The 23676-nt window shown below is 41.0% G+C and overlaps 1 pseudogene; it reads right to left on the bottom strand.

Annotated features, from left to right (window-relative positions):
• Positions 1 to 4034: 4034 nt before the first annotated feature.
• LOC113082831 (ankyrin repeat domain-containing protein 50-like) lies at positions 4035 to 21758 on the bottom strand (annotated as a pseudogene).
• Positions 21759 to 23676: the final 1918 nt, after the last annotated feature.

The raw sequence follows: 23676 nt of genomic DNA, 5'->3' as shown, positions 1-23676 counted from the left end.
CTACTTCTTTGTGTCTCCCAACTTATCTTTCTCTAATTAAATTTCATCACACAAACTTAAAAACAATTACAGAAATGACAGATTTTAGAGAACCTAATTAAAAATGTTTTTTTTCCCCACTCAATATAATTTTTTCATATTTAAGATATGATTGTGATCTCTCCATTCATGTATTTTCTTATTATACATACACACACACACACACACATATATATATATATAAAGAAAAGTAAACGTGTTAAAGTCTGAGCCTCTGTTCTCCTGAACATGATTTGACATCACTAATGTTCCTGATGTTCAGCGAGACAAACACAGCGCTCCGAGAGAGAGAAGATGTTTCACTTCACGAACAGAGAGAGAGATCAGGACATTATTAATCTGTGAACACAGGTCTGTAACAGACAGTAACACTGATATGAGAGTGATGGGATCTAACACCTGTCTGTTTCCCCTCCCATGATGCCCTGCGGCCTGACAACAGCTGAAATCTCTCAGAGAGCCATTCATATACACACACACACACACGCACACACTCACGCATGCACGCACACACACACACACACACACACAGCGCTGTCCTTGAATGAACCTCAATCATTACTCACACACAGACTCTGTTTCTCTCCTCCTGACATTAATAAAACACGTGTGAAGAAAATAAATATATGAATATATATTTTGAATTTGTGTGTGTGTATATATACACACAACAATGGCAGTAAAATGAGATTGCCCCCTGCGTGACCTCTGACCCGTGTGTGACCTCTGACCAGAGTCAGTCTTAGCTCATAACGATTACAATAACGAGTGCAGACAGACGGATGCGGATGTGTTCGACCGGCAGGTGTTTCTGTCTTTAGTCTGGAAACATTCACACTCCACAGAGATCAGACGATGCAAACACGATCAGATACACAATACATTTCAGTATTTCTCAGAACTGAATCTGAATTAAGCAGGAAAACACAATGCAGTATTTCAATTTGAATTCAATTCAAGGAAAGAGAATTAGAATTTAAATTTAAATGGATTTCTCTTAACTGTTAATTCCTCTTCCTTTAATTCAAATGATAATTAAAAATTCATGTTAATTAAAATCAGAATTCAGACTTGCAAGATGACAGATCTTTTTGCACAATACTGTTGGTCTGCAGATGTGAAGCTAAAGGAGGTTAAAGTCACATGAGCACACGACATCATGCCATCTATACATTATTCAGAGCTCTACTGGGTCAAACTTGGGTATTCACACACACACACACACACACACACACACACACACACACACACACACACACACACACACACACACACACACACTAATAGTCTCCCCATCTCCCAGCAGCACAATCAAGAGACGCTTAAAAGCATCAGGAAGCTTAAACACACCCACCTTTGTGTCTCAGGCTTTCTAACAGACTGTGTGTGTGTGTGTGTGTGTGTGTGTGTGCGTCTACAGGAAGTTCCAGTAACTGTAAGTTCTGCTGCATGAGACTATAATTCGCCGACAGTAGAGACGTGTCCTCAGATAAACTCTGAACACATGCTCACACACAGACCTCAAGAAATCCTTGCAATGCATCCAAAACACTGCCACAGCAAGCGCACACACACACACACACACACACACACTCTCTCTGTCTCTCTCTCACACACACACTCTCTCTCTCTCACACACACACACAGCTGTTGAGGTGTCTATCTGACCGTTACTGCTGACAGTTTTACTGATTACTGAATTCGTTTCTCTCCATCCGTCCATGAAGACCAGAGCTGTGCAGATGAGCAAATAGAGATGTTTTTGTCAATGTTGTTTAACTCTATGGCTGTTTAAGGAAACAATAAATGTATTTTATTTGTATATTATAAAATGTATATTAATTTACTGAAATCATGTTTCGAGTGAAACACATTTGGAAATAAACCACGTTATAAGCCTTTAATCAGTGTTATTTTAGAATAATTTATATACTATTCATATTTTTCTATTTTAGGTTTCATTTTCATTTCTACTGATTTCTGTGCTTTTGTCATTTGTATAAATTTTTTGTTTTTCGTTCTATATTTAACGATTTATGTTCCTTGATATTTGTGTAGTTCAGTTATTTTATTTCCTACTAGTAATTTCAACGTGAACTTATTTCAGTTACAGCAATATTTAAGTATTATTCAGATGCTGTTATTGTTTTGATTAATATTTTGAATTAGTATTTTATTTTTATGTTTTGTTTTCATTTAAATTTTAGTTAAAGTTTTTGTCATTTTGTTGTGTATTTTTATAACCTATTAGTTTTTTTATGTCTAGTTTTTATAAAAACATTTTTATTTTAGTTTCAGTTATTTTAGTGCATCAATTAGTAATAAATAAATAAACTAATGATAATAAATAAAAATAAATGAAATAGTAATAAATAAAATCGCGAAAATATATAACTATAAAAATTAAACACAATAATAAATATAACTTTAATAATATAAAAATAAAAACTTTTTTATTTGTTACTATATTTTATTTCAGTAAAAATGTATTTTATTTGGAGTATCAAATTATATAGTTAAACATTTATCTTTTTCAGCTAACAGAGATATTTTATCTCAAGATAACCACCAGACAGACAACAGTGAGTGAAAAAGATCCTGCTCTTCAGTAAATCTGAATGGATGCGGGTCGAGAGGTTTCTGCAGCGGTTTGTTACGTGGCTCAGCATCACGTAGTCTATAAATCTGTCGGGTCAGCGTAACAGGAAACATTTCGACATGACTCGGTTAAAAGTTTGAGGTTTGATCTGCAGCCCCTCGAACCTACGACTGCCACGTGCAGCTCAGAGGCGGCTGTGTAATTACGGCGCTCACCGCAGGACAAACCATGGAAAGACTGAGGAGAGCTGGAGTAACACCAGAGTCTGCTGCTGCTCGTCAGATTCCTCAAGAGCTGTATGCTTTCTACAAACCCTTAAAGTGGCAGTCCACCCAGAAACACACACATTTTTTTTTAGAACGACTTTAGATACTCAAGTACATGTACAAAACTTGTCCAAATATTGTCCCAGTTTCCAACCCTCCAATAGTTTAGAAAAAGCACTATACAAGTATTTAGTACGAGTCTTGTGCTCTATTCCAAGTATTATAGATCATACAGTTTTCTGTCAGAAAGATAAAAAGAGTTATTCACTGAAAATCTAACCTGATGATGCAGGTTCAATTAAAGATGTGTCGACTGTCAAACAACGCTTGTTCTTTGGTGATGTCAAACCTGGTCTGAATTACATTTTGAGAGCTATGCTGCCTACACAAAGCTATTTAAAGCAAAGCAATTTTTTTGAAAACCACTGTCCCCTTCTTTTTCAATGCATGAATGAAAATCTTAGACATTGTGCAATATAAATAAAAAATCCATAATACCATGACGTGCAAAAATCCTGAAACATATTTCCAGTGACGGTCAGTGCTCTCAGTGTTTGTTTGGATGCGTGTGTGATTGTCACACTTCACCTAGTGGCATGAAGAACTGGACGCACAACCAGCTTTTCTCCGTCTTATCACCCGGACTCTGAAAACACAAGATATTTCATGTGTGAAAGCTGTCAGATATCGCTGGCTCCTTTCTGAGAGAGATCCAGTCTTCAGATACGGGGTAAAAACATCTCTGGTGTATGTAAGTGCTGCTGAAGTGGAGAAACACACTTCTGAAATCTACAGACGCAAACAGAATAAGTGAAATAAAACAAACACTTCAAATGTGTTTTGGACGTTTTGTTTCCACCAGTCTGAAGCAACTGATGTTACTGAAGCTAAATAAGACAAAAACTCAAAGTGTATTGAAAAATCAACGGGTTTGCCTGTCTTGTCTTGCCTTAATCTAAAGTAGATTTGATATTTGTAAAGACAACATGCATGCTGCTCACCTCTCTGTCTCGGGGTGTTTCCATGCTGCTCGAGTCCCTTCTTCAGTGCAAGTTTGTGGGTTTTGTTAAATCAGCAAGAGCAACAACAATAGCCACGATCGACACCACAAATGAAGAAGAAACACTTAATGAATTGCTTTGGCAGAAAAGCATATATGTTTATTAAGCACTTTAATGTCAGAAAACTCAGCTCAATATAATACAGGGAATTAAATTCAAAATAGGAAAGTTTTCAATGTACACTGTCTGCTATTTACAATCAAACTTCTCTTGCAATGAACTCCATGCTTGAAGAAAGAAAACACTCCTCAGTAAAACAGATGGCTTGAGATTTCTGAATACTGTCCAGGGTTCATCTTCATCTTAAAAAGCTCATTCTCTGTCTGTCCTTGTACAAGGCTTAGTAAAGTGTCTTTCTGTAATTCTACAGAGAACAAGCTTTTTGAAGCAGTTAAACCCAATATGGTCTTCCTGAGAGTCTGGTCTCATAGCAAACAGATGTCTGAAATCCACTCGACACCCGCCCCGTTCTCCCTCCCTCAGAGACACGAGATCCGGCTTCACAAGACCGTGGGCTTTTTTGTGTTTTAACTTTGGCTTGAGGAGTATAGATTTCAAACCCTGTCCTGAAATCCAAATATTACTGCGGTTTGCTGCTTGACATGAGTAAAAATCCCAATGACCTTTCGCTGACCTTATCATCAGAAGTCCCTGACGTCGCCTGCCGCTTTCTCACCGCTGTGCAAACTAGGATGCCTTCAGTCGCTGAGAACTCTGCATTTAGCACCAAACTCTGAAGATACACCGCCATTTGTTTAAATATGCATTTATGAAAATAAAAGAAAACACAAACAAATAAAAGACAGGTCCCACAGGGACTAAATAATGAAGTACGTTAAAGCCAGAGTTATTCTTCTTTAAGGGCATCAATAATGCTACAAACATAATTAAATGAGTTAAAATGCCAGAGTAAGACGTTTGTGGTTTCGAAATAATAATAAAAAATATATAATAGGCAAAGCCAAAACATAGCACCATGATTTAAGCAAATACAGCACACACAGAAGCGGCTTTTACTCTGTAATAAATATGTGCGAAGAGTAAACTTAAGACTGGTTTTGTGATCTTATGAGTGCACCGAAGGACTAATGGAGACTTTAAGAGATTTAAAGATTTTGAGAGTTTGTGATATCTGTCAAAAAAAAAAAAACAACGTACTCCAGCGGCACATTGCTGTCAGTTGCACTTATGCAGGTCAAGATAAAACTAACAGAAACATGTACATTTGTTTTTTTTTAAATAAACTCTGAGAAGCAAACAAACAAAGCATTAAAAGGCCAAAAAAAAAGGAAGAAAGTGCATCCACTGCCTATTAAATATTAATGCATTAAATAAAAGCGTCTGTGTGCATCATGGTGACCACAAGAAGGCTGGAGCATCGACAGACACGTGTATGAGTTTGCATCACCGTTGGTCGATAATCCCTCTTCGGTTTCTCTCACGTTCCTTTTCTTCTTGAGACCTTCCACAGAGAAGTGTGGAAAATGGTTTCAGTTCTTTTGCAGATGAAAGCATTCGCTTCGTCTCTTTCTGAAGGATGAATTGGGACATCTGAAACGGCATCAAAACTACTTGGGTCAGATTTGAAAATTTACTGATAGTGGTTCTTAAACATTTCAGACCAAGTATATATATATATATATATATATATATATATATATATATATATATATATACTGATTATATTGTGAATGGAAGTTAAAAAACGTGATTTCAGCCACAAAATAATCTTTAAATGTCATATACTCACCAGTTATAATGGTGTCTCTTTTTTGCAGTTTAACCCAGAGTCTGATCCTTCAATTTGGAGCTGTAGGGCTTGTTTCAGGCTTACTTCCGTCTCCCCAATTGGGTAACTGTCCAGAAGGTCCTGGTGGCCCCTGTTGGTAACAGTTCTGGGGACTGAAACTCTCCCAAGAAAAACCTGGTTTCCCTGTAGGTGGAAGTTGGGGTTGGTCATAATACCATTCCTCTTCTTCTCTGCACAGCTCTGGGGCTGAATGTAGAACTGCTCCTGCGATTGGACAGAATCCAGAGTGCTAGATCTTCCCATCTTACATTGAAGATCTTTGGACACTGGCTTACTGAGCACAAGCTTTTTATCAAACTGGGTCAGTTCGTACTCAAGAAACTGGTTCTGTGAATAGGAGTCATTTTTGCTCTTCTTCTTCTTCTCACCAGATATTCCTTTGCTTGAACAGTTTTGACCATTCTTAGACGCTTTGGTGGACTTGAGGCCTGGCTTCAGCTGGCTCCAATCATACTCGCTGGTTGGAGAGCCAGGCTGGGTGCCGATGGACTTGGTGGTGGAGGAGGGAGAAGCGATTGATTGACGACTGCGACTGCGAGGCAGTGAATGTTGCTGAATCTGTTCAATAAAAGAAAGGGCATGGACGCTGTCAATGGGGACAGTTTGGGCAGTCGCAGTAGATGAGGTGGTCCTCAAGGAAGAGTTCTTTGAACTTTTGAGAGAGTTATTGGAGAGGGAGGACTTCTGCCGGTCCACTGTTGAGTCTGGAGACTCAGACGGTGAGCTGAAAGCATGAACAGGTCCGTTGGATTGTCCTCGCCCTGCTGAATGCACATCACCAGCTCCTGTGCTTCCAGAGCTGCTGGACTTTATAGTGAGTGACTGTACTTTCCCAGCAACCGAAGCAGGTGTTTGCTGCTCCATGGTGTGAACGGGAGACGGGTTGCAGCCATTGATACTCATGGAGCCGTATTTCTCCAAGAGTTTTATTATAGGGGTGTGACCACCCTTGGCTGCCACTCTCATGGCAGTGCGTCCAAACTGATCAGCATGATTCGGATCTGCACCATGCTCTAGAAGAGTCTGAACCGCATCAATGTGCCCCTCTTGAGCGGCGATACCCAGAGCTGTAGCACCCTGGTTGCATGTGTGGTCTACAATGGTGCCATTGTCAATCAAGATTTTAACAATCTTTATGTGACCCTGCCAAGCTGCGGACTGGAGGGCCGAGCGTTTCTCTTTATCACATGAGTTCACATCCGCATGGAAGTTGATTAGTAACCTGACCATCTCTACATGTCCTTGCCAACAAGACACATGCAAGGCAGTTCTTCCTTCCAAATCACTGGCCTCAACATTGGCTCTGTTTTCGAGGAAGTACTCCGCCATGGCTAGCTGATTCTCAAGTGCCAGGATGTAAAGAGTTGGGCGACCGTCTGCATCTTTGAAGTCAATTTCCGCCCCGTGGCTCAACAACAACTCCACAATGTCTCTGTGTCCTTCTAGTGCTGAAACTCGAAGAGCATTTCTCCCATCGTACCCTCGCTGGTCAATACATGAGTGGTTCTCCAGCAAGATGTGCACACAGTCGTAATGACCCTCTTGAGCAGACAGAATCAAAGGGATACGTCCATCATTGTCAACCTCTGTGCAGCGGGCACCTTGTTCAATAAGAGCATCACAAACTTGTCTGTGTCCCTCAAAAGAGGCCATGTGCAGTGGTGTCCAGCCTGCGTCGTCTCTGTGGTTTTCATCCAGTCCTCTGTCCAGCAGAGTTCGTACAACCTCCACGTTCCCCTGTGCGGAGGCAATGCTCAGCACCGTCCTGCCTTCACTGTCGATACTGTCCACTGCTGCACCCCAGAAAAGCAGAGTGTTGACCACTGAAGCGTGTCCCATAGATGCTGCAGCAAGCAAAGGCGTTCTACCATTATTATCAGTGTGATCAACATCCGCTCCTCCTTCTAGAAGCAGATCAACCACATCCACATGGCCTTCGTAGGCAGCCACCAGAAGCGGGGTCATGCAGTCTTTGTCACAGTGGTCCACCTCAGCTCCACGGTCGATTAGCAGGCTCACGACCGCACCGTGGCCTTTGCTGGCAGGCACACAAAGAGCAGCGACGGAGAGCGCCGTCCTGCCATCCACATCCTCATGGTTGACCTCAGCTCCATGATCCAACAGATGCTCCACAATTTCTCTGTGGCCCATGTATGCTGCAGCAATCAATGCTGTCCGTCCTTCATTATCTGCCTTGTTGACTTCAGCTCCATGCTGAAGGAGGTTGAGGACAATATCTTCATGACCTCCCCAAGCGGCAGCTCTCAGGGCAGTCCTACTGTCAGCATCTGCGCAGTCCACTTTAGCACCTGCATACAGGAGTGCAGAAACAACTTCCGAGTGACCTCCCCAGGCTGCAGACCTAAGGGCGGTCCAGCCGTCATGGTCTGTGTGATTGATGTTAGCATCACACCCGATGAGACAGTTGACCACCTTAGTGTGGCCTTGTCTAGCTGCCAGAGTAAGTGCTGTCTGTCCATGGCTGTCCTCCAACTCCATGTTGGCTCTTCTGCATATAAGAAGGTTCACAACGTCCAGATTTCCACTGTAGGCAGCATTGGCTAAAAGAGTTCTCCCATTGGAGTCAGTTTGATTAACAGAAGCGCCGTTATCTAGTAGAGTTCGAATTGAGTCCTCACGTTCCAAGGCCTGTTGCAAAATGCATGAAGCGTGGTCATCTTCATTGCTGACGTGAGCCCCAGCTTTGACCAGTAGTTGGAGTACCTCCTGTTCTTTTGGGATTGAAGTGGACAGGGAGTCTTTAGCAGGGGTGCCATTCCACACCATCCAAAGGGCGAGATTAAAGGGCTCGATCTGCAGGTTCGAGTTGATCAGGTGATAGGCAAACTCCTGCACCTCCAGAGGTTTAAGCTGTTTTGCTCTGCAAGTGTAACTCATGGCCATCATTCGATGTCCTTCTGCTGCATTGCAAAGGTATTTTTGTGTGCAGTGTTTAACATCCAGGAGCCATTCAGCAAAGCTGTAGTGAAATAAGATCTTAGAACTGCCAAGTCCATCAATAAGCAACTTGGAAAGAATGTCCATCTTCTTCTGAAAATCCTCCATCGTCAAAGCCATGTTTTTAGTCCAGACTGCATGATAGAGCTCCCTGACAGTCAGGGGCCTGCAGGCAGCCAGAATCACATTAAGGATGGGCTGGACTTTGGCGAACTGCTTCCTGACAAACAGTCTCTGGCAGAGCCAAAGGTAGAGTCCATTCAGTGTCCCCGGGATGTCTCGGATCTCGCGCAGCATGATGAAGTTCTCAACCACTCCGTCAAGAACTCGCTCAAGGTACAGGAAGCAGCCGCTGCTCTTGATGTGAAGCTGGTTCAGCATCTCTGCTGTCTCCTTGGTAAGGTGTTGTCGCAGGGCTTCCTCCTGGTCTAGGCGGTGGAGGATGTATTGCTGCACATCTTTTACGATGTAGGCCTTCCGTAGGTCGTCTAGGCTGATCTTTCTGAATCCTAAAAGTAGGACAGAGACAAAAGGTGATTAGTTTGGCCTGAAGTCTGTACAGAAGATTGCTAGTGTTACATTTGGTCACACTGAGGTTTTTCTATGAAGAAACAAACAAAAAAAAAATGTGTGTGCGTCTCCCTCAGTTGTGAAAAGCTCAAAATGTGTTTTTTTTCTAAAGAACAGTGGCAGCTTCTGTACTCAAGACAGGACCATTTATGTTCATTCAGTTGTTCTTTTGCTTTGTGGAATGTCTGTTATGTGAAACAGCTTCATCAAGCCAAAACTAAATAAAAAACAAAATGTGTTATTTTTAAATGTTAAACATCTTACAGATGCCACATGAGGAAGGTAAACTTATGCACTCAACTGTATCAGCAGCATTGCAAACACACACACACACACACACACACACACACACACACACACACACACACACACACACAGATCTTCATGCACAATATACAAAACTCAAGACCAGCAGTGACAGATAAAGGCAGTTTTCCTGCAGAAAGGATGATTGGAATTTGCTTTGTTTTCTCTGGAAAACAAAACAAGACGTGTAATGATTCCTGTGGCAGAACTAGGTCACATCTGCAACTTCACAAAGTATGAAGCACACTCGAGAGTTTCACATAAACTGTAAAAATACTTCTTCAAATTAAACAAGGCTGAACCAAGGGTTTTACAAACAAGTACTCATGCCAACAGATGTCAAGGCATTCTGATTCAGATAAGTGTGAATTCCATAGTTATTTGGGATCGGCATGCATGTTCAACAGCTTATCATATCATATCAAGCATTTTATGCACAGATTTTATTTACAGTTCTCATGGACTCAAGATGCGCCGAGGTCAAAGGAAAGGAAAAAACATGAACTCCTCTAAGGTCGTTCACATATGTCTCAATCTCTCTGTAGCCCCACTGGTGGGAGAGCAGCAAAACATTCATTTTCCATATCATTTAATTGGTTGCTAATTCACACAGTCTATATGAGTCCAATTTCTATGGGAAAGAAGATAAAAATAGGCCTTCTTCCCCTCTTAAAGGAGCGTTTACAACAATCCCAAGTAAATACAATATTCTTTTTCAAGCCCCAGAAAAGTGTTTCAATCCTTCAGAAAGGCAAACCAGCAACACAAAAACAGAATACAGATTACATCTTTCCTGGCTGAGTTTAAAAAGTTCACAAAACCCCTTTGAATGAGATTATATAACCTCCATCTTTCTGAAAGGACTCAGGAGTTATTTTCTTTGTCTTTGGTGCTGAAGGCCCGAGGCAGCCATCAACAGCTGAGGTTTCCCAAATAAAACCAGTGTGAAATCTAAACCGGGGCATGAATGACAACAGAGGCACACCTGTGGACAATCATCCCACCTTCATGCCATCTTTTTTCCTCTAATCCGTCATACCGTGGGCCTTTAATATCCAGTTATAGAGTTCATTAGAGCCCACCCACATTTCAGCTATGTTGGTTCTGGAAGTAATTTTCCCATATGGATTTTTAAAAAGTCTTAAATAAGCCATGAACCAAGCCAACCAGCTAAGATAACAATCATAACATTACAAACTATTATTTGAAGTAAATGCAAATCGAACAATAAGATAAACGTGTGATCAATAAGAACAAGACTTTAGTGAGGGAAGTACTACAATCCCTATTCTACTATTAAACACGGTTCCTTAAAAAATACATTGAATTAATGTGAACAGAAAGGTTCAACAAAAGCACATTAGATTAACATCCTCTATTAACACGTCTGTCTTTGAAGATTTATCTGTAAGTGTTAAAAAATCAATCTCTCTGAAGAAACCGAATGACATTTTTTACTTCCAGAACCTGACTGTTGCGCTCTATTGCATAACATTACACTCCAGTTCACCTTAAAAAGCTTTAAATGAAGTCAGAATGGCCACTAGCATGTAGTGCAGTTTACAGCCCATGTTCTCTCTTTGAGCCCTGGTGAATCTAAAGCTTGTTTTTGTCATTAGTGAACTAACTGATCCAGACCTTCACCCTGCCTTTACAACACACAACAGTCTCCAAGCCTTCAGCCTGTGTGTGACTCCAGATGAAGGAAATAGAACGGCTGAAAGAGGAAGGGGCCTTGTTGGGGGACTAAAAGTGGGGCAAAGGAACAGATGACCCAAATATGTTATTTGGCCGGCAGGTCCAGCACGTAACTAACTCATCTGTTTAAGTGGGTTGAAGGGATGTTGGGTTTGGAAAGCCGCCACTGGTTAAAGAATTCACCGGCTTTAGATTACAGATGACAAAAAACTGTCTAGTAAATACTGGAGGCATTTCAAGCAGTCATCTTTTTAGTCTTTTAAAAAAAACCTGGAGCCATCTAAACCTCTTCCACTGTTTCAGTATCCTCACAGACACATGTACTTTCGAAGAAACCCTGAGAGGACCCTGTTTTCATGTTTCTAATGAAGAAACCCTGATTCTGTTCCAAATTATTCTTATTCTCCCCATTCTTAAAAATACTATATCACATCATATGATTAATATGCTTTATATTTTTTAAATATGCTACATGGGGTTGGATCTGATTAGATTCTGGGAGCCATGATCAAATTTTAAATCAATCAAAAACATTTGTTTTATTATTATTGAATGAGTAACTCTGCACATCATATTCACTGAATGATGAATGTTATAAATCAAATGATACTCAATTATAATTGTCATTTATTAAAAATGAATTAAAATAATTTTATGTTAGGGATTATAATATAGCTTTAAAACGTATATGGAAATATAAGGTAATTAAGAGGAAGAAACATTGCAAGCAATAAACGAAAAGTTCAAGTATAGATTTGGCTATAAATTCAATTTATACATTTATTAAAAAAGGTTTTTTCCTCACATAATTGCACTGTGATAATATTTGAAGACGTTTTTTCTCTCATATCTTTCTATTCCAAATTATTTAACATTTTTCACCAAACTCTTATTAGAGAAAATACCCTGCTCCTTTATTTCACTAAATATTTAATCAACACAAATGATGTCTGATAATGAGATCAAATAATATATTAGTATGACCTATGTAATGTAGTAGTAACATTATTTGGTAGTAGTTTAACTTCCCCAGTTGAATACAGCAGATTATTTCAGCGGTGGCGTGTATCGATATGAATTAAGCATGTAATGTTTTTCCAAGGGCAGTCAGGGATGTTTGTTATTGTTGATGACAGCAGCAGGTTTAACAGGCTGTATTCACACAGATCTACTTTAACAGATCACATTTTGTCTCGTCTTGTCTGTTTGGGAGGAAACTGGATCTTCCACCATAAATGAATTCATCAATCATGCGATAGAGCGACGGACAGGTGTGCTTACAGAAGGAGTGGCTGTGTGAACTTCACATGCACGGATTCACTCCGCTTGTGTTCCCACAGGAAAGAGATTTCACAAACCAGATCTCCTCCACTGTCTGCGGTGAGAGGAAACTTTCGCTCAAGTCTCCCGCTTCTCCTGAAATAAAAGTCTCTCTGTAGTCTCAATAATGTCTCAAACCGTGCTCAGATTTGCCAAGATCCCAAATCCTAAGCATTTTAAGAGAATCATCCAGTTTCTAACAAACTGCATTAAATCTGAGCAGAGCTGACATGAACATTACAGAAGATCATTGTTAGATTAGTTACCGGTTGCAGGCCTGTGTCTGAGTTAAGAGGGTGTTTCTGTTGATGTGGTCTTTCCAGTCCGTCTGAAATAGAGACGTTCCCGTCCGATGCTGAAGCGGCACAGAAACCCTAAACCCCAGGCACATGTGTGGCTTGATTACTTGCTATTTTAACTCTCGCTCTGTACATGCGGTGAGGGCTCTGCATGAATGAAACATCGCTCGCCCTCAGCCGCCCGAAAACATGCAAGCGTCCGCTGCTCCGCGTTTGTAATTACGCCAGTCGAGCAAAGTTTCCTAAAATACACTTGAATCAGCAAACTTCCCAAACGCGAGCCGCCCAGAGCTCAAGTGTGTGTGTTCTGATCCGAATCCAGTGTTCAGATTACACACGAGTGTTGAGTCAGAGATAGAGAACTGAAATCATTATATACACACATCAGATCACGTTCAGACATGTTCTCTGCGGCAGACTCAGACGAGAGACTGTTGCTCTATTGTTGAGATAGATGCAATGATACTCTAGTTTAATAGTGCACTGGTTATTTTACTCTAACTTTACGTCTCACTGCATACAGCTACAGTTAAGTACAAATTACGTTATATGGAGTATTGATCAAATTACAGATGAAAAATGCGTCTGATTTCACTGGTCTGAGTTTAAAACTAGTGAAACATTATTACTTTATAATATTACTTTATAAACATCATCAGTCGGCTGACGGCTCAAGGATCAGGATGAGACACCAGACATCTCTCTTCTTCAGCTCAAGGTTAATGTGTGCGGCGTTTCTCTCTGGAGAGATGGACAGAAGACGGAGGGTGCGGTTTTGATGCCGTTTTTAAAGGGACTGCATTTCTAGGCAGAATCAGCAGTCTAGAGCATGATGGGATATGATCGCGCACACACAAACTCCTGGACATCACGCTGGGGAGTCTGGCCTGTCACCAACAACAACATAACACAGAAAGAGACAGAGAGAGACTCCAGGAGAAGGAAACCTGAAGATTGTGGAGACTCTCAGGGAGCAGATATAGAGTTCACCTGTGGACAAGGGGCCTGTGTGTGTGTGTGTGTGTGTGTGTGTGTGTGTGTGTGTTTTTCTTTCTGATCTGTGGTGATTCCCAGAACTGAGAGGGGAAAATGAACCATTAATATTCAAAGCATTTTACAGTCAGCAACCTTTTTGTTCTGAAGTGCCCTTTTTAGTGTTTCTAGACACACACACACACACACACACACAGTACCAATAACAGCTTATACAAACTGAGCAGTAAATCATCATATTATCATGATTTCTGAAGATCATGTGACACTGAAGACTGGAGGAATCATGCTGAAAATACAGCGGAGCATCACAGAAATACATTACACTTTAACACAGATTCACTCAGAAAACAGATGATTAAATAACGTTAAATAACAGATCTGCTGAACACCACTGTATGTGTTTGTGCTTCATCACTGTGATGTGTGTGAAACGCTGAACAATGTTAGCAGTCATTAACACACTGTGAGTATATTAGCTTCTGATCAGGGATTTACATTTGTATTAAGAACAGCTCATTTCATTGGTTTTCAGCTTAAATGAGATGTTGTTATTGTGTCAACCACTCTTCAAACTCATTTACACCGGCAGCAGAGCGACATATGACAGTTCTGCACTGTTTCCCACAGATTAGCCTTTGACCCCTGAGCCCCCGTCGTCATGGGCACAGCACAGAGGTCACAGGGATCGGCCCCTCACACCCAAACAGCGCTAACGGTCAGACGTGTTAATGAATAGACATCTGACCCGACTCACACAACACAGCGTCTCAATCAGACTCTGAACACTGGGATGAAGAGCAGAGACGCACTCTTACACAACGCTTTCAGAAACACTCGCCTGTCACTACATAACTGGAAACATGTCTGATTTATTTCTGTGATGTTATTAACTAATATTATCATTTACCCCCAGCAGTCTTTCATTAGCAGACAGTGGAGTAGCAGTGTTATAGTCACGGATGTTTACTGTGAGCCACCACACACACACACACACACACACGATTAAACAAGACGACAAAAGATGAAACAAATCCAGCATTAAGACGTTTTTAACTCCGTCTATAATCCATAATAACACTTCCTCCAGAGAAAAAGTGCATCTGCTGTGTCTCTCACATTTCTATGCTACACTTCTCCAAACCTGATGAAGAAACACACTCATCCTGATCTCAGATGAACTGAGGGTGAGCACATTCTCAACACAATTTTCATATTTGAGTCCACCAATGCTTTAAATCACATATTTCAGTGGTGCAGGAAAATCACAGGGAAAAATGATTCATGTTGACTCATTCCTGCTGGCAGATAGTTTTAGGAAAAAAACTAGCAAACCAGAACAAATATCCAAATGCTTTCTTTCTATTGCAAATAAAACCAAACTAACACAACCCGAGCCTTCCCATGTTAATAGCTTCATATTCTGGAACACTTTATGAGCAAAGCCCAAAACAACAAGCCAAAAGATGCTCAAAATAAGTGCCAACGTAAACTAAATCAAGACGGTTTTGGTGAAAGACAATTTGAGAAAGTGTTTGTTTTTGTACTGCTATGCCAAATTCAACAGTTGAAATCCAAGTTAAAATATATAAAAAAATTAAAAACATATGCAACGTTTGAGATTAATTTCCCACAGAAAGAAAGAAAGAATAGAGTGGTACTGAAATGAATAAAAAGCTAAGAGTTTGTAGAAACGTCAGAGCAGGAGAATGACACAAAAGATTTAACATACTCTGTCAATGATGTGTTTTCTTTCAGACTGAATCTGTACGGCCAAATCAAACAGCAGCGCTGATCTGTCCTCACATAACACACGCTCACTGTCTCTCCGCTCATTAGAAATATTCACACATCTGCTGCTGATTTCCTGCTGGAGGCCTGAGAAACTCCGACACACACAACAACGCCTTTACTCTCTAGCACTCCGAGACACTATGATTTCAAATCAACACTAGTCCTAAAATGGACTAAAATTTGATCTGATGGTGATGTAAAGCAGGAAATGATCAGGTTGAGGTAGAGGCGGTGGGTCACCTGTGAAGAGTTTGGTGATGTGTTTGTTCTGCCGGCGTGCCGAGAGGACGAGGAGAAGCCACGGTGGGAAGAGCTCGTGATGAGCGGCCAGCAGCTCGCTGATGTTTGCTGACCTCTGATCTCTGTCTCCGGTCAAACATCCCTCGTCCACCGAGTCCACCAACACAAACAGAGCCTGAGACGGAGCCTTACAGCCCAGCAGCGGCAGCAGCACACACCTGAGACACACACACACACACACACACACACACACGGACACAGCATGTTTGAAAACAAAAACACTGGCAAAACAAATGAACTTGGTCAGATTCAGTTATTTTTTTCTCGATGCCGTTTTTTTGACTGATTGACTGCCATATCAGCAGCAATAGCAATACTCTCATGGAAAATTTTATAGAATGTAAATATTAAAAGACAATTATCATTACAACATCATTTCAATAAATTGTTACAATAATAAAAAAGAAAAAAAAGAACATCAACATACAAATATATACTTATTTTTTTTATTATAAAAAAAATGGTGGCAAACAAATGACGAACAGACTTTCTTATTGAAATGTGAACAATTCCTTTGATATTTTGGCAATCAAAGATCTGTAGAACAGCTCAGTTAAACGGACCCCATCACTGCTGCTGATGAGGTTTTGTTGTTTGTAAATCTGATATTAGTACAGTAAATCATGACTAATGTGCACGTGTCTGATCTCATCTGTCTCTACACGACCAGCAGAGATGAAGCTGCTCTGTTACTGTAATACTGTACAACACACAGATCAGTCTGTCTCTTTCAGCCCACGTCACACACACATCAACAGAGCGACGCTCACACACACACACAGTGTGTTTGTGCACGTGTGTGGGCGCTTGGCCTGGAATCTCCCAGCATGCACTGGGGCAGAGAAACACAGCAGATAGTCAGGTAGCAGTCAATCAGAACAACACAGACATGATTCATTTAACTGCAGCAGTGACACACGTCAATGAATGTAACTACATTCCTGTCCAGCTCTAATCTTCTAAATACAACTACTAAAGCATGAAGATAATAAGATATTATAAAACATTAACATCACGACCTTATGTAAAGCTGTAACAATCTGCACTGTGAATAAGTCAATTTAGTAGAGTCAGGAAACTCTAGAGATCTGTGCCGCATCACGTACCAAAGAAACACTGATTAAATTACCCTGATATTCAAACAGCGTTCATGTCTCATAATCAATTACATCATTGTTCTGTGGAAATGCAGCCTGAGAGGCGTTCACAGATTCCCAGCTCAGAGAGAGAGAGACACAGAGAGAGACACACACACACACACACACACACAGAGTCTGCTGAATCATCTCAGAGAACGACAGAGACGGTCTGAGCTCCTCCCTGTTCATCCTTCATTAGTTCACCACACGACCAGCCCCCAATAAACCCCGTCTGTCCAGGAACAATGCTCAAGATCCCTCACATTACACAGGTTTCCATATATCTGAAATCAGTTGTTGTCCTGTAATGAGTGATCAGTGGTGAAAGCACTTAACCTGCCTGCGGTACAAGCACAGACCTCATCACTGGGCTTCAGTTTACCATCACACAGTGCATTTCCTTCCACAACACCACCACATCCTCATCTGAGGTCAATCAACACCAGCTGCACCCGCCCAAGCACACAAACACACAACCTAACCGTTTAATCACTTTAATCAGTAATGACAAACCCAGTGCAAACCTGAAGATATTCTGTCCACTTTCAACATCATTTATGACAAAGACCCACTGTCCTTCACTTTTATATTCTTTACAGATCTCTACACAACACATCTATAATATTGAGCAGCACAACTGTGTTCAACATTGATAATAATCAGAAATGTTTCTTGAGCAGTAAATCATCATATTATCATGATTTCTGAAAATCATGTGACACTGAAGACTGGAGGAATGATGCTGAAAATACAGCGGAGCATCACAGAAATAAATTACACGTTAACAAAGATTCACACAGAAAACAGCTGCTTTCAATTGTAAAAATATTTCAGTTTTATTGATCAAATTACTGCATCCTTGGAAAGCAGAAGAGACTTCTTGAGAAACATACTGGCGCTTAACTGCTGAACAGTAGAGAGAACTGATACTGAATAAACCAGATGTTGAGGTCTTTTATCACAAACACACAGCTCTTACAATCATCTACAGATCTTCTCTCTGATCCAGCAGAACTGCAGAGCTCATGAGCTGCAGGGGAGACCTTCAGTCGAGGTCACGTCAACACACACACACACAGTTTCACAGGGAATGAGCACGTGTGATGCTCGAGGTGTTTCAGACTCTGCTCTCTCTCTCTCTCTCTCTCTGATCTCCAGAGCTCTCTAGTATTTCACCTCTTCATTTGAAACAATACACAGAGAGTCAGGTCTTCACTACCACTGACACAATTAAACATTTGGTTTAACTTTAACAAATTATGACAGAAATATTTTACTATTTATTCAAAACAGGATACATATTTTAACTAATAAATAACACCATACTTCCACCAGATGATTAATCGCAGTTTTTTGAAATGGTATGTTTATTTATGTAAATAATAAATATGCAAACATTTGCATACAAACAAAAATCTGAACTTTGGATCAAGCCAGGCTCAAAGTTCTTATTTGATCTTGTTGTCACAGAGTTGAGACTTTTCCAGAAGATATTTTTGATTTCTCTTTTTATCTCTCAGTAAATACTTTAAGAAAAAAATACTTTATATTTAGGAAAAAATACATAGATCGAGTTGATTATAAAGTCAATAGCTTAAATTTTAGTAGTTCATTAATTAAGCAGTAAAGCGCAGAGCTGTAACCTGTGAATGAAAGAAGCAGAAGGAATGCTGCTCACCTCTTGAACGTCTCAGCAGGGTTTCTCTCGATCTCTCCCGGCTGTAGTGCGCTCTGGACCGCCGGCTCTCTCACTCTCTCCTCGTACTCCGGCACGAGTCCCGACCCGCAGAATCTGAGACACCAGTCCACGGATGAAGCCGCTCACACACAGTGTGTCCGAGTCCTCGGCCCGGCAGAAGTGGAAGCCCAGACAGTGCTGATGCAGGCCTCGCTGGACGCCGTGAACCGAACTGGGCCACAGTAACTCCGTACACAGAGCAGTCTTCCCGCTCCCGGGACCGCCGACCAGCAGGACCCCCCAGGAGCCGCCCTTCCCCGCCCCGCTGACGGGGTTGAGCGTCTCTGAGGTCCCCGGGGCGCTGAGGTTGCTGGTCTTCTCCTGAAGGCAGTGCTGGATCTTGTGGAAGACCCACTCGCGGCAGTAGAAGCGTTTGCCCTGCAGCAGGCTGGTTTGGGCCATGATCGGTGTCCTGCGGGTCGAGAGGCGTTCAGATGTTACCGGGCATGCTCAAACCCTGAGAGGGCGTCTGTGTAGACACCCGTTCATCATCACGACGAGTCTGAGTGACCCTTCCTCCCTTCGATCAACACAGAGGACCAGTGGACAGCAGAACTGGACCCTGAAGGTGATGGGGTTAAATCCTCAGACCCTACACAGCGAGGTCTCCGTCAAATCCATACATATCTCTGAGACCACAGTGTCATAATGCAGCTTTAACGGACCGATGAAACACCCTGAAACAAACAACACAGTCATCTTTAACATTTACTTGTAACACGTTATAGAGAACAATCATCTCAAACATGGCAGAAGCAATGCAATGGTCATGGGTTCAATGCATGAACTGGTCAAAAGCATACATCAAATGCAAGACAAAGCACTGGCCAAGTACATAAATGCAACACATTTGTCTTCATAATCATTCATCAACATTTAATAACTTGATCCACCTCTGAAAGATTATTAATGTCTTAAAAAATAGATTTGAAATGATGCTCTAATGCCCCAAAACCTGTTACGTGTAGCACTTTTATTTGATCATAAATTCGATAGATAGCATTTTATAAACAATCAGCAAGGACTCTTGTTGCTCAAACATGGCACTAATAGTCAACTGTGAAGGAATGGGTTCGAAGTGATCAAATGCATGCACCGAATGCAATGTACCGCACTTTGCATAAAGCATCGGCCAAATGCATGTTCTTCAAAATCCTTCACAATAACTTGCATCATCAACCATTCCTAAATTATCATTACTATCATTAAATATATCATATAAAAATATCAGCAATATAAATGAGCAAAATAGATTGTAAACACATGGTCTTGCTGAATCTGAGCAAAAACACTCAGTGGGTGCCGACCACCTAAATTGTAGTTCTAAAGCATTATAGGTTTTTAGTTTGGCATGAAATATGCATGCAGCAAGCACTTTGGCCAACATTCAAAAGAGCAACAAACCACTGAAACATATGCAAATACTGAGCCAAGTGCGAGGAGAAACACAAACACTTCAATAAGTGCAGGATCCAAGCAGCTTGTGAGTCAGCAGCATTCTTGGGGATCTGAGGAAAGACTTGGAGTAAAAGCTACATTTGATCTACTAAAATGTTGTGGACTGACAATGATTGATACTTTGACGCTCCCAAAATGTTTGGTTTCCTTAAAAACGAATGGTCATTGACAATTACACGATAAAATCACCAATAATATTGTTGATTGACAATGGATCTTGGATGCCCCAAAATGTTGTTGACTCAGAAATATTTCCCCAAAAATACTGGTCAGAGACAACTACTTGTACACTGCACAAATACTGCTGGTTAACAACAAATCTTATAATGCTTTCGATTCAGAAATGACGCGCCAAAAATATTGGTAATTGACAATAATAATTTGATGATCGACAGTTGATCTTTTGATGCCTCAAAACGTTATTGATTCACAAGTGATGCACCAAAAATATTGGTGATTCACTATAGCCCAAATATGCTGACTAGGTTTTGACACACAGCCAGTTTCCTAATGGAAAAACGTCAATTCATGGCTGTCGACAGATAATAAAGCCAACAAAGCCTGAACACAACAGCTAACGTTACTACTGAAAAATCACGGTAAATTAATCTGCGAGCTCTATAAAACAGAGTTTGACAGGAAGTTTGTTTTAAGTCTTTTTGATGACAGTAGTTGCTAATGCTAATAAGTTACCAGAGTTTCACAGTGGTAAGAATCACTGTGAGTTACTATAGTTTTTAACGGAAACTTTGTTTCACTGTGAGCCGGGATAAATCAGAGCGCTCTCCACACGGACCTTTAAACGACATCAAACCGAACCCGTTCAAACAAACAACGAACCTACAGTAAGGGGTGACAAAGACTCTGGACACACACACACGCACGCACGCACGCACACACACACACACACACACACACACACACACACACACACACACTACACGGGTTCCCGGTTCCCTTTCATTATAAATTCTTCTTCAAATTTAAAAACATTTAACGTTAACGTTATTTGAATCGTGACGGTTATTTAACGGCTATTCTGACTGAAACATCCCGTTGACTCTGAGAGCGAGCGACGCGACGCGTCAACACCAGAACGCTCCTGCTGTCGGTGCCGCAAGCGTTGCGTTGATCATATTGGGATCGTTCTAGTTTGTCGCGTCGCTCGCGTCAGACGCGGCGACACACTGAGGAACTTCAGCGGAACGCTGCAAATATCTGACAAATATCTCACCTCCAGCGCGTCTGTTCTCTCAGAAATCATATCGCGTCCACAGAGAGATACTCTTGTGACGGTTTTCTGTCGTAATTCCCAATCCCGAACCTTCCGTTCACATTTTCCACTCCGGTTGTGTGTGTTTTGTGGAGCTCCTCCCGCAGACCGATGCGATGCTCGCTGAAGCCGAGGCTCCGCCCATCGAGCATGACGCAAAGACGCATGCGCAGGGGATGATGGGAGATGTAGTTCTGTCATACGTACCCACACAACATTGTAGTTTGTTAACGTTAATCAATACAAAACAATACAAACGTAACGTTGCTACTACAGAGTAACATCATGTTCAACACACAACACCCCTGCACTTTCTGATTTCTCTTAACATGGCAACACAAGCGCTGTGGAAACAAATTAACTGCCGTTATCTGGAATAAAGTAATTGATTGCTTTATTAGTTACTTGACAAAGGTAATCTGATTACATACCTCTCGTTATTTGCAATGTGTCAACACTGAACTACATGACTCCTGTCATTGGTGATGTTTCATGCATTATATGAAACCTGAAGCCAGCCAAACCAATCAAGAGAACTGAGATAATTACTGCAATTTTCTCTCTTTGTGTTGGTGGCAGAATACCTGCTAAATCTGGGGCCCCTGGGGGTCAGAACGGCCCCAGCACTCAGGGCTTTGTGAATAAGTAAAGTGCCCTCGGCCAATCTGTCCTTCACACAGCTGTCAGCTTTTCTGCTCTACCATCATCAAATGCAGAGAAAGTCATTATTAGTCGACACTTTCCATGCGCCAAATACAAACTCTTGTCAGGTGTTGGTTCACATGAATGTGTTTGCTTGCATTTTCATGCGTTTTCAGGAATAACCCACCTGACAAGGAACATTTTTTTACGTTATATAAATGTTAGGACAAAACGTTCTTTGTGTTCTTATAACTATGGAAATTTACATACATTTTCATAATGTTGAGAGAAAACAGTCTTAAAACAACATTACTAACAAATAATATTGTAGTAACATTCACAGGACATTTTTTTTTCTAAAATGTTCTACTTGGAAGTTATAATTTGATGTGTTTTTATGAACGTTGCCATAAGGTTTCCAACATTCTAAAATGGAATGTTGCTTTAACTCTTGCTCACAGAACATTCTGAAATAACGAGAATGTTAGCAAATTATTCTTATAACATAAAAATGACTGTCTTCGCCAATAAAGTGTATTTGTTGTCGTGATCCTCGGATGGTTTGTGTTTCTCATTAAAGCTTGTGTTTTAAATCACAGTGACAAAACAAGCACATCGGATGCTCGTGAAAAAAGCATGAGCGAGATGTGAATGAGAGAAAGGTGATAGTAAATAAAGGACAATTACCAGCAGAAGCTGAAGAGATGAATAATCACAGTCAATAGAGGTCAAAGACTCGTCTGAAGCACACACAGATTATCTCTGTGTCTCTGCTCGGTGTTTGTGTCATCACTCTGAACTCTGAAGTGTAAAGGTCAAAGGTTAACATTGTTCTGACCTCTCATCTCCGTCCTGTCACCAGCACTGCAAACTGAGCAAATAACGACTGTATGCTTGAGGATGATTAAACAGTTTTAAATAACTTTGATATCGTCAGTAATATCTCCAGATGAACTCTTCCTGGACTGAAGCAGCTCAGCTTTACTTGATTCTCCATCAATCATGTTTTAGAGTCTCAAATCTGATCCTCAGGATCTTTTGAGGAGCGTTTGTTTCCAGAAGCTTTACTTTCACTGTTCCTCAGCGGAGGAATGATCTTCACAAGCCTCCAGAACATCTCACATCTTCTGAGGAGCCTTGATTTCTTCAGCTCTCAGACACTGTGTTATATGTGCGGGTCATTTACATCTCATCTCATTACTGGAGATATAGAGTGATATTTACATCAGTTTATATCAGTATCTGCTCTACTGTTAGAAACATCTCAGTGATTTACATCACAAGCATCTACACCTAGTTGAATACTTTTGCTCAGTGTTAACACAGTTTCTCACCACATCACACTTATATACTGCTCCCCTCACGTTTAACAGGTCAGGTCACCTCGCATCAAAACCTCTCACAGTCTCACTT

The sequence above is a fragment of the Carassius auratus genome, unplaced genomic scaffold (assembly GCF_003368295.1).
Source record: "Carassius auratus strain Wakin unplaced genomic scaffold, ASM336829v1 scaf_tig00036995, whole genome shotgun sequence".
Taxonomy (NCBI): Eukaryota; Metazoa; Chordata; class Actinopteri; order Cypriniformes; family Cyprinidae; genus Carassius; species Carassius auratus.
The sequence above is the reverse complement of the archived record's forward strand: the minus strand, read 5'-3'. Positions and strand labels throughout refer to the sequence as shown.